Source organism: Prionailurus bengalensis, chromosome D1 (assembly GCF_016509475.1).
Source record: "Prionailurus bengalensis isolate Pbe53 chromosome D1, Fcat_Pben_1.1_paternal_pri, whole genome shotgun sequence".
NCBI lineage: Eukaryota > Metazoa > Chordata > Mammalia > Carnivora > Felidae > Prionailurus > Prionailurus bengalensis.
In genome coordinates, this window is record NC_057346.1 from 49,845,087 (window position 1) to 49,858,151 (window position 13,065).

General features: G+C 40.1%; 1 pseudogene; it reads left to right on the forward strand.

Annotated features, from left to right (window-relative positions):
- Nucleotides 1-1,402, forward strand: part of LOC122484229 — an 83,119-nt pseudogene extending 81,717 nt beyond the window's left edge.
- Nucleotides 1,403-13,065: the final 11,663 nt, after the last annotated feature.

The window sequence follows — 13,065 nt, forward strand, 5'->3', positions numbered from 1 at the left end:
GGATACTTATGGTATCCAGAATAGAGTTAGCTCAACATGGAAGGTAGTAAACTTGCTGTTATGGGAGAAGTTCCAGGGAAAGTTCTTGTAATCAAATATTTTTTCCTTATTAACTGTCTTTTGCATGTAATTCCAAATTTTCTATTATTCCCTTGTGATGAAATGTGAAAGGATCTGGTTCATTTAAGTGTTCTGTGAAAAGCAATGTGGTGCAACAGTGGGGTCATATGGTCTCTGGCTCAGGAAGACGTAAGATTTTATCACTGCACTGCAGCCTACTGGCTGCAGGGGCAAGTTAGTTTAACTTTCTGAAGTAGTATGTTCTATAGATAAATAGTACTGCAACTAAAAATAAGCTAGAATAGCACCAAGTATGCTAATTCAGCTAACAAATATTTATTGAATGCCTACTCAATTTAACTTTGTTAAAGTGTAGGGATGGAGAGATAAAAAGCAAATCTTGTCCTCAAGGAGCTCACAGTTTAAGCTTTCTGAGCTGAGATGGCATAGGATCTGCCAAATGCTGAAAATGGATCAGCCAACTTAGGTACATCCTCATTGGGGGTGGACAGCAGGTACTAACATTTGTTGTGGATTAGCTCTGAGTGCTCTTGTTTGGGACTAGCTGTGGATCCTGGCGGGTAACAGGGACTGGCAGCATCCCTACGGAATGTTTTCTGTGGCAAGGGCTTCAGCTGGCACTCCCACCTGGTGACCCACCAGGCGCACGCACACAGTCAAGAAGTCCTACGCCTGCACCGGCTGTGGCAAGAGCTTGGCGGCAGCTCGCACCTTTTCCGGCACCAGATCATGCCCGCGGGCGAGAAGCCCTCCACCTGCCCCTCCTGCTGGAAGAGCTTCAGCCAGCACAACACCCTGATCCAGCACGAGGGCATCCACACGGGCCAGAAGTCCTATGTGTGCCATCGCTGTGCCAAGTGCTTCACCCGCCACTTGGACCTGGTCACCCACCAGGGCACCCCCACAGGGCGCCAAGCCCCATAAGCGCCCCATCTGTAGCTGGTGCTTCATGCAGAGCTCGGCCCTGGTCACCCACCGGTGCGCCCACACTGGGGTCAAGCCGTACATGTGCCCCGAGTGCGGCAAGTGCTTCAGCCAGCACTCCAACCTCGTCACCCACAATTGCACATACACGGGCCACAAGCCCTACCACTACCTCGACTGTGGCAGGAGCTTCAGCCACAGCTCACACCTCACCGCCCACCAGCGCATCCACCACTGCGTCCAGCCCTCCTCCTGCCCTCTCGGTGGCAGGAGCTTCGGCCAGTGCTCCAACCTGCACGGGCATGAGAAGATCCACACCACGGGGCTCAAGGCCCTGGTCATGCTGATGCTGGGGGTGGTGGGGACTCTGGCGGCACCCCTGCCTGCTCCCACTTAGGCCGGGAGGAGGGCCCAGCTGTAGAGGAGACGTGAGGGCAGCATGAGGGGGGTGTGGGAAGGGAGTGGGAGGTGCTGGCATGGGGTGGGGCATGGCAACACAGAGGAGCTAGGGTGAGGTGCTGGCTACCAATTAAAGGCCTTGGAATTCAAAACAGACAAAACAAGTCCAAAAAGTGTGAACAAAACAGTGATTCTTGTCACCTGTAGTGACAGTTTCATTAACTATTATATTGGGGATACAAAAAGAGCAAAATCATTTCCTGAAGGAGACCAAAGCCCTGAGTCCAGGGCAGACTAGAAAATAGTCACAGAGCAATGCGAAGTATTTTATAATTGAGAATGTTCCAAGATGCTTTGGGAACAGACAGACTGGCCTAGATCCTAGCTTGGGATGAAATGGAAAGACTGCATAAGATGGTGATGGGCGGACGGAATCTTGAAGGTGCTCGACAGATACATTCAGATAACTGGCCATCCCTCAGCTTGTCTCTGATTATGAACTGATTTACTGAGATCAAACCTAGGGTGTCCTTGGGTAGGGCTATCCCTCTTTTTTATTTAAATTCCAATTAGTTAACATACAGTGTAATATTAGTTTCAGGTGTAGAATTTAGTGATTGAACACTTAACATTCAATACTGACTGCTTATCACAACATGAGCTATCTTGTTAGTATAGGATCCCATAACTTTGGGTACATGGAGTGTGAAAAAAGATTTTTGTTAGTATTTGTTAAATTTATACTTTTGCATAAATCTAAACATAGCATTGATGAATCAAGATTTCCTCACTTTTTAAGTTATGAAGAGGCATTCTTCAGATAAATTCTGGTCTTTCTGTCTGGGGCATCTTGAGGATTTTCCGTTCTACCCAGGTGTCTTTGCTACTGTGGTGACTCAAATGATGCCAATCTCTAATTTAACCAAAGAACTTAATGCCCTTCAGGGTCCTGCTCCAGCAACCTCTCAAGACAGTGGGGTGTTTGGGCCCCATCTCCTTTATAGGCCAACTTGCCCTATTTACTTTCATCATCTCGAGCACACAGGGGTTCAAGGCACACATATAAGTTTTCTTAGTAAAGAATGAGGCAGATCTCATAATGCATCACAGTGAAGGAGAATAAAGCTTGAAATTCCAGATAACATAGTCATTCATTCTATTGGATGTAAGCTTTGGTAAGCATATTCCCACTGGATATGCCTGAACTAACTCTAATCTTAGGGGATCTTTTTCTTATTAAGCCACTTTTCAAGTTTCTCAGGTTTGTAATCCCACCCTCCTCACTCAGAAAACTCTGCTTATCCTATACAGAGGATGAGGTGTAATACCTTAAATCTTGCAAATTTGTATTTTATTGTAGCTTACAAATTTGAACAATATCATAAACTACAGCTGGATACAAAAAGAGATCCAGAAAAGAGGAGAGATCTGGTCTCCTGAATAAGGCTAATATGGGTCCCCCTTAGTCTTTGAACCGTTGGAAACCTTGACCTGACTATTCTCTTTATTATGTCATCTTGAAGTAAGCTGACCTTTGTACATACAAACCTTATTTTTCCCCAGAGATTATGCAGTACAATCCTATACTGAAGAAAGGCTATTTCTCCTGTAAGCAGGATTTTGTCCTTGATCTTATGAAAGATAGACTCTCTAGTTACTGGGCTGAGAATCTCTTGGCTTTTCCTGCTCCTTCTTACTTGCAGCTAATGGGTATTATCTTTGGTACATTAAAGGAAGGGAGGATGGTGCCAGCTTGGATTTGCTGGATGTGATTTAATTATTTATTCTAAGTCTCTTTCTGATAAAAGCTGGTAGATGTGAGGCTGTGGTGGGAGGGGTGAGGGGGCTGCACGGTTTATCTTTCCACACAAACAATATTGGACTCAATCCTAGATAGGTTTCTGTTCATAAGACAAGAACCCAGACTAGGTCAGATGACTTTACTTTAGGGTATATAACCTTCTGTCTCTAATTATTAGTGGACTTGTGTTTCACTTCCTATTTGACTATGAATTCCTTGCAGATAGGGCTTATGTTTTTCATGTTTGAAAGCACAACATCCAGCACCTTAACTAGCCACTTGATTGGTATTCAGAAAGGTGTTTGCTGAATTGAACAGAACCAAAGCAAAATAGATTTCATAATTCAAAACAATCTTTTAAAAACTTTCGATGGGGCTATTAAATGCGTCTCAGTAGTGTGAAAATATTTTGAAAAATATATGTCAAATCCCCATTCCTTCCTAAAAGTGCTCTTTGTTGGCAGACCTGTCAATAGGACCAAGGAGTGAGCTGTTTTAATGTTTGTCTGGAATCTTCTGAATGTCAGTTTTCTGTGACATCCTCACATGTGGCTCGGCTCTGTTTCCTTTTTTTGGTTTTTGTTTTTGTTTTTATTTTATTTTTATTTTTAATATGAAATTTATTGTCAAATTGGTTTCCATACAACACTCAGTGCTCATCCCAACAGGTACCCTCCTCAATGCCCATCACCCACCCTCCCCTCCCTCCTACCCCCCATCAACCCTCAGTTTATTCTCAGTTTTTAAGAGTCTTTTATGGTTTGGCTCTCTTCCTCTCTAACTTTTTTTTTCCCTTCCCCTCCCCCATGGTCTTGTGTTAAGTTTTTCAGGATCCACCTAAGCGTGAAAACATATGGTATCTGTCTTTCTTTGTATGACTTATTTCACTTAGCATAACACTCTCCAGTTCCAACCATGTTGCTACAAAAGGCCGTATTTCATTCTTTCTCATTGACAAGTCTGTTTCCTTTCCTAAACCTACTGAGGCAGCTGCAGTTGGAAGGTTGTTAACCTTCTGTCAGCAGGATCCTTTTGCAGAGACGAGCTTCTTAAGGGCTCTTGCTGCATTGATGAAGCAATTAATTCATTGATAGCTCAAGACATACCTAAAAGTGCAAGGTCGCTTTTTATTTTAAACATATTGATTTTTGTTCCCCTTTTTTCCCCTACTGCCAACCTTCAATATATGGATAAATATTTGTTTCTATGCTTGGTATATGTGTATCCTTTGGTACTTCTTTTTCAACTAACTTCTGGATTCAGGAAGAAAGTGACATGGTTTTGATCATAGAAATTCAGCTGTTCATATTTTTCAGTGTAGGTATGGCTGTATTAAGTTATATTTTTATCTTAGTATTTGGCTCATTCTCTCCTCTTCAGATGATGTGAATTCATACTTCCTCTTATTGGTTTGCTGAAAACAAAGATAACAACCCTAATCTGTTGCCTAATCAAGAGGAAATGGATTGCTATTAACCAATAGGTTGCTGGTTATGAGGGAATAGGTGTCAACAAAGTAGCTCATGTTGGCCTGGGAAAGCCACCATGGTCTCAGTTACTGCTTCCTCTTTTTTCCAGAAGTATAGTTATTGGTTGCCCACAGTTCATCCCTAGTAGTGCAGTGAAGAAAAGGTACTCAGAGGTGGGTGCTATGACTTGGAGGTAACATGTGAACAGACCCTCCCTAATACTTGCAAGGTTCAGGGCAGGGGTATAAATGAAGGCCCACATACCATATATCTAAATATTTAAAAGCTGGGAATCAAGCTGTGTCCACAGCCTGCCCTGTGTTTCCACCCAGGGCCCTATAGCCTCTGGTCTATGTTCATGAGACTTGAACATTCTTCCCTGGCCCAATCCCCTATAAGCCTCAAGTCTCTGGAGAAGGCAGAACAGAATCTAGGCCAGAGCTTAGGACTCCTGGGCAGTGATGGGTTAGATTGAACCCAGGATGGAGACTGATTTTAGGGACTGGGGGGGGGGCAGTTTCTCTTCAGCACATTACTTTTCCAGCTGAGGAATAATAGGCTGTTTGAAGGAGTAATAGGCTGTTCAAAGCACTTCCCCAAACTATACCATCTGAGCAGTGAGGATGAAGGAGAACAGTTATCAGGGGTAGCTGGCCCTAGATGTACACTTTGGGTGAATTTGGGGTAGCCAAATTTAAACAATAGCAGCTACTCTTTATTTGGTTTCCCAGACAAGAGGTGGTGATTTTCTCTTTCTTCTGCACACACTTTCAATCCCACACTGGTCTTGGTCGGCGGTAGGGAGAAGGGATTTTGTTTGTGGGACCTTTTTCTATAATTCCTGTTAGGGCTATAGATAACTGAAATTTAAAGAAAAATCTTTCTTATGAAATTAAAAGGAAAAAGAATTTATGATTTGGTGTTTGTGATACATAGAGCCTTCCAATCCCTAGTGCCCAGAGCGAGGGCTCCTCTTTCCTCTGAATCTAAAGGTAGGTTTCTAGGTTCTGGCCTCTTCCGTGGCTTCAGTTTAGAGTGTCTGAATAATGGAAGGATGCCCCCCCTCCCTGCCAAAGCCTCAGTCCCTTATTTATTAGTCCAAGCAAGTGAGAAAACATCTCTTTTATTATAAGTAGCCAGGCAGCATGGAGGAGGAAGAATTGGTTGTTTCTAGTGGTGACATGGCTTGGCATCTTCAGTAGGGGTTAAGAATATGTGGTTTAAGAAAACAGTTTAACCATATTCTTTGATCTTGTTGAGACCTCTCTTCAAATATCTCTTTAAGTTGAAGAACAGAGCAGTTTCCCTAGTTCTACCTGGAACCTCTATCTTATCATATTTGCAACTAAGATTGAGAATTTACTATGTGCCAGAGACTATACTAAGCACATTACATGCATTTAATTTTCACAGCAACCATATGAAGTGGTTAATATTTGAACAGGTAAAGAAACTCAAGCACAGAGAGGTTAATTTATAAAAGATCACCCAGCTAGTAAGTGAAAGAGCTGTGATTAAATACAGGTTTCTCCCACTCCCCAGTCTTCACTGTTGATTTTTATGCATTACTGCCTTTTACAAGAGGTTTTTATATATTTATCTGCCAATGGAGTCAAGAATATTGGTCATAATTTTATTTCAGGCACCTGGCTAATACATATTTATAAAAATTATTCTTATTGTTATAATAATAAGCTATGTTGTATTAAGCACATATCCCAGAAATTCTATATGGTCTGTGTATGTTTAGTTAGGTTCATAAGCATGAGTCAAAGTTCAGGACAGGGGTTGGAAAACTTTTCATCTAAAGGACTGACAGTAAATATTTTACAGATTATATGGTGTGGAATTATAATCTTTGCAGATTATATGGTGTGGTAGAAAGAATAGTGGTCCTCCAAAGATGTCTACCATAGTCCCAGGAACCTAGGAATATGTTGTGTTACATGGAAAAGTGAAATTAAGGTTGCAGATGGAATTAAAGTTGTCAATCAGCTGACTTTACAGTAGGGAGGTTATTGTGGATTGTCTGGATGGGCCCAGTGTAATCACAAGGGTTCTTAAAGTGGAAGAGAGAGGCAGAAGAGAAGATCAGAGTGGTAATATGTGAGACGTGGGAAGGCCTCAGTTCACTGTTCTGGCTTTGAAGATGGAGGAAGGGGGCCATGAGCCAATGAGTGCAGGCAGCGTCTAGAAATTGGAGAAAACAAGGAAATTGAGTATTCCTAGAGGCTCTAGAAAGCAATGCAGCCCTACTGATACCTTGATCTCAGTCAAGTGAGACCTGTGTTGGGCTTCTAACCTATAAGACTGTAAGGTAATAAATGTGGTTTTATGCCACTAAGTTTGTGCTGATTTTGTTACAGCAGCAACAGACAACTAATACATATGGTCTATGTCACAACTGCTCTCATTTGTTACTGGGGGTGAGACCAGCCACAGATGTAAACACATGGATATGGCTATGTCCCAATGAAGTTTTATTTACAAAAAACAGGGTAGTCAGCCAGATTTAGCCTGTATAATATAGTTTGCCAATCCATAGTTTATGATCTTGAGCAAAACTAAGTGTATTTTGTACACAAATATAGGGATGTCTATAACAGAATGAAGATCTGAGCAAGTAACAATGGGAATTGTAGGTAGATTAGAGAGAAAAGAGGGGAGAAAACAAATATTTATTGAGCATCTACAATGTCATGGTGTATAAGAGGTACTACTCTACCTGTTTCATGTGTTTTCTAATTTAAGCCTTGAAATAACATGGTAGGGTTTTTTTTTTATTACCCTCATTTCTATAGATGAGGAAATAGAGTTTGGAGAGACTAAGAAAGTTAGGTTTACACAGTAAAACTGAATTTTGAACCAAATTCTCCCCATTTTTCTACATTGAGGGGTGACTTCTTTGTTCTCCATTTGCTCTTTCTGAGTTCACTTCACAGTAAGGTGTACTGACTATGCAAAGAAGCCTGGATTGGAGAAGCTCAATATTTCAATTTTGTTTTGGACACAAATTCAGTTATAACACTCAGTGCTTGGCTTCTCTGAGTTTTGCTAATGTTAGCAATCTCACTTATAGCTTTGACCACTCTTCAAAGAAAAGATAAAATGGTTGATGGAAGGAAAGCAGCAGGTAATAGCTAATTTGATTTTGGTTTGAATGTTTTATTGAAGTTAATGGGGTTATTATTTCAAACAAATGACACAGTAGGTAAATTCTCAATTTGGAGCAGAGAATTTGAGCTCATACTTAGCAATGCATATTTTTCCACATTTCACTGCTTCTCTGATGTAAAGAATTATTAATGCATCAATCTTAAGAACATACTGTTATGGTTAGCAAGACTCAAATCTGATATGCTTTTTCTTGGATTTTGCAAAATCTATTTAATTCTATGACAGGCAGAATTAATAAAATTAGAACCAAAGAATCACTATTATTTCCTGAAAATAAAAATAATAAATATTTATCAGGCTCAGAAACCAACAAGACGAAGGATTGACTAAATATCACACATATAACCATTCATGTGTAGGAATGAAGTTCCCAAGAGGTGTTTTACAAAATGCTACTTTTAGGGTATGTAAGTCCCAGAAAATTTTACTTGAAAAAAAAATTTCTACTATCAAATGCCTTAATAAGGAGTTAAATAGACTTCCTGATTTAGGACATCTCAGAGCCTAAAGAGTCTCTAGAAGGAAAAAAAAAGGTGTGCAGCTTTTCTAAAACTTGTTTGACTAGAGGTCACTTACTTCATAGAGCATCTTTGGGGCTGAGTATTTCACAAACTATCCTTTGGGAAATGTGGAGAAAATGGCATGAGAAAATGCACAGAGGCATGAAATAGCCTGGCAGACCTGGGGACCAATCAGGAGTTCACTGGAGTTGTGCTGTGTGGAGGGGGATGTAACAGGGGCCCTATAACAGAGAACAGTGTAAATAGGATGGACTTTATCCTAGACAATGTGACCAATTGAAATATTTTTAAAAGGGTAGGTAAATGATCAGATTTAATGCTTTAGAAAGATTACTCTGGCTTTGATGTGGAAATTATTTTTGAGGGACTGAGGTCTGGAGAAAGGTCAACTAGATAGGCCACTACTGCCTTAGTCCACAAGAGAGATGATGGAGAGCTAAACCAACATAGTAATGACACATTCTCACTGACTGAGCTGAAAGGAAGGGAAGATGGGAAGTAGATAGATTCTATAGGACTTGGTGACTAGGAGTTAAGGAGAGAGCAGAATCTGAGTTGACTTAAAGCTTTCTGGTTTAGGTGACTTAAGGGTGGGGTATTATTCACCAAGATAAGGACTGTGGGAGAGAGTGCAGGTTTAGAGGGAGAGACAATGAGTTTAGTTTATGATACATTGACTTTATACCTCCTATGCATCTCCATACAGAGCTATTTGGGAAGCAATCAGCTTCTTGTTTAGTCTTCTATTTCCCATTGGACTTCATGCTTCAGCTTCACAGTCTTTGTACTATTCTCTTCAATTCTTCACTATTATATGAATGACCTTAAAAAAAAGCTTAACTATTGGGGGGTTGACACAGCCAGACACCCTGCTAAAGCACTTTAATGAGATATGATATCATTTACTTTTATTTAGTCTTCTGAACATCTGTATATAGTATGTTTTTTTTATGCCATTTATGAGTGAAAAATTGAGACATGAAGAGCTAAAGTAACTTGCTATCTTCACATAATTATAAAGTGGTAGAGTTGGGTGCCTATTAGACTTTTTTTCAGACTTTATTTTTTTAGAGCACTTTTACATTCATAGTAAAATTGAGCTGAAGGTACAGAAATTTCCCATATATCTCCTGCCCCCAGCATGTATCACCTTCCCCTTTATCAACATTCTCCACCAGTGTGGTACCTTTGTTACAATTAATGAACCTACACTGACATGTGGTTATCACCCAAATCCATGGTTTATAGAAGGATTCATTCTTGGTGTTGTACATTCTATGGATTTGGACAAATTTATAATGACATATATCATTATAGTATCATACAGAATAGTTTCACTGCCCTAAATATCCTCTATGCTCTGACTATTCATCCTTCCCTTTCTCCCCTCACTTCCTGCCAACTGGACTTTTAACCACTAATGTATGAATGAATGTGCATATCAGGCCCCTCCATGTAAATTCTTAGCCAGAGATCAAGCTTTCCCTGGTCCTGCTTCACAGAATGAGTGGCACCAGGCTTTGAATGCTGGCAGACCTTGGACTGTATCTCCTTAGAGCCCTTGCTTCATTCTTCCTTGCATTACTGCTGGTAGAGGGCTTCTTATTCTTCCTCCAATACTGTTATTTGCTCCGGGGCAGAGACTCTCCCTGAATCTTATCTTTGTTCCCAGAGTCCAGCACAGTGTCTAGTAGGGAGTAACTGAACTATATGTACTAAGATTTTTCACAGACCAAGATTTTTACTTAACTTTTGCCTCTAGGTTTATTTTAGGTTGGATAGATTCCCTGCCCAAATGGGTGTTTCCCATAAACTCAGGATATTGGGACTAGTCCATGTCTGTAAGGTGTGATGAGAGAAGTTGTTCTGGAAAACCAAGCAGAAAGATCTGGGGAGAATTCTAAGAAGTATAGAGAGGTCTTTCAGCATAGTCCTTTCCTTCTGTGTCCCATTTTTTCTTTTGTATTGATTTTTTTCTGTGAAGATAAAGGGGAGCATCAGGAATTGGCCTCTACCTGAATCTGTTCTCCTCTTTTTCCCTTATGTGGGTGTAGTGTAGTTGAAAGGGCAATGGATGTAGAATCAAAGATTATATTTAAAACTTTGCAAAGCCCACTTACCAGCTGTGGGTTATCAGGCAATTACCTAAACTGCTTCAATTTCTCTTATTTGTTAAATGGGTATGACACATATTCCTGCCTACTTCACAGAGTTACCAAAAAACCAAATACTCTAAAGGGTGTGAAAACACTTTGTGGATTTGAAAACACTCTGCTTATGTAGAAGTTTGTGGGAAAGTGCCTTGGGAAAAGATGTGTCATAGCTCCAGTGAGTGAGAAGAGTAATAGAATGTTCTGGAAAGCCAGACATGAGATTACTGTGTATATCAAGGAAATCTTACAGATACTAATTCTGAGGGCAACTCTTCCAACACAAAATTTCTGGATATTTACCTACTGATTTATATGGAGGGCAAACCAAATGATCTTCAATAATCAAGAGCTTTGCTCCAAACGCTTGGGTTTGAATGTTAATTTTCAGGCTGTGGGATGGCTAACAAGATATTTAACCTTCTGAATTTCAGTCTCTTTACATGTTAAACAGGGATAATAATGTCCTACCTCTAAGACACTGAGATAATTAATAGGAAAATGTGTTTAAAATGCCAGGCACAGGGGTGCCTGGGTGGCTCAGTTAAGCCTCCAACTTCAGCTCAGGTCATGATTGCATGGTTTGTGAGTTTGAGCCCCGTGTTGGGCTCTATGCTTGACAGCTCAGAGCCTGGAGCCTGCTTCGGATTCTGTGTTTCCCTCTCTCTGCCCCTCCCCTGCTCACGCTCTGTCTCTGCCTCTCTCAAAAATAAATAAAACTTAATTTTTTTTTAAATGCTGGGCACAAAGTGGTAGCTTCTTGTGTCAATGCGTTCTTCCTTTTATTATTATCACCAAAAGCCTTCACCTTCTCTCCTGGAAGAACTGATTACGGCCTCCTCTGTTGTCCTAAGTATTCTATAGCTCTCTGGCATGGTCACCAGGTGGTGTTACAGCCAACAATCTGTATGTGTGATCTTTTTCCCACGAATGTTTCCACCTGCATCAGCACAAACTTCTTGAAGACAGACATAGATTTATATTAGTTTCCACATTATTTAGTTCAGTAAATAGTGTCCATTACATGCTTAATAAAGTTACCCATTGTACCCTTTACCCCTTACATTGCTTTATTTTCCTTCATAGATTTTACAGCTGCTTAAATTTATACCATCTATTTATTAATTTATCTGTCTTTTTTACTGACAATATAAGCACCAAGATAACAGGGATTTTTAAAATCTCTTTTACTCACTGTTGTGAATAAAATCCATAATGCTTGGAACATAGTAGATAATAAGTATTTGTTGAGTGCATGAATTAATTTTATTTCTCTTACCAATGCTGTTGGGTAGGCATTATTAGATGTTAAGTGACATGCCTACATCATTTCAGCTAATCAGAGGTTGAGAAGAGATTTTGAAATCAGATCTTTCTGACTCCAAAGCTTATTCTGAATTCAATATACTGACTGCATCCTTATTAGTAACTATCATAAATAAAGATGCATATAAGTATAGTGTTAGGGGAGACTTGAAGAGGCATAAAGCAGCTTCCTCTCTACCCTAACCTTTTGACGATGTAATACAGAAAGAAAGTCATGGGATCTTTGGTCAGACAAACTTGGCTGAATTCTGGTTCTACTCTTCATTAGCTGGTTCACCTGTAAAAATTCCCTCACTTTTCTCCTCCCCTATTTTCTTATTATTAGTTACAATACTTTTCTTTTTGTTGGCAGGATTAGATGAGATAATACTTGAAACCAAGTAGGAGATTAATAAATGACAGTTCTCCTACTAATGGCACTTCCATCTGTATCTTTCAGTTTGGCATTTAGTTATTCTGTTGAAGTTTTCGTGTGTGTCGGTATTATCTCCATGAGAGGATTCTAAGCTCTTTGAAGATAGAGGTAATATCTTCAACTACTCATGTATTTCACATGACACCTTTTGAGTCTTATGATGATGGCCTCCATATACTTTTCTTGGTGAGGAAATTCTTTGATTTTTTTTTTTCTGGATTCCAGGAGGTTCTGGATCCCTGGCTGGGGATGAATAGGTGATAATAAGGATGTTCCCTCCAATACATTTTAGGTTGAAAATGGATCAATTTGGGGTGGTTCGGTGGCTCAGTTGGTTAAGCATTCGACTCTTGGTTTCGGCTCAGGTCATGATCTCATGGGTTTGTGAGTTTGAACCCTGCATTGGGCCTGTGCTGGCAGCACTGAGCCCTCTTGGGATTTTCTCTTACTCTGTTTCTCTCTCTCTCTCCTCTCTCTCTGCCCCTCCCCGACTCGTGCTGTCTCTGTCTCCCTCAAAATAAATAAATAAACTTAAAAAAATTAAAAAAAGATGGATCAATTATGTTAAGCCTCAAGAGCAACCAATAGAACAAAGTCTGTAAACTTCTGAAATAAGATGACACTATCTTAAAAATATTTTCAGTTGCTCTTTTGATTTTCTTTTCTATTTCTTTTCTGCCACCAAATGAATGTCATTACTAGTATCAGAGTTGATGGAAAATAAAAAGCGAATAATATGTTCTTTGAGTGAATGTTGTGTTTTAAAAATTAAAATGGATTTGTCAGGTAGTTTACACATATG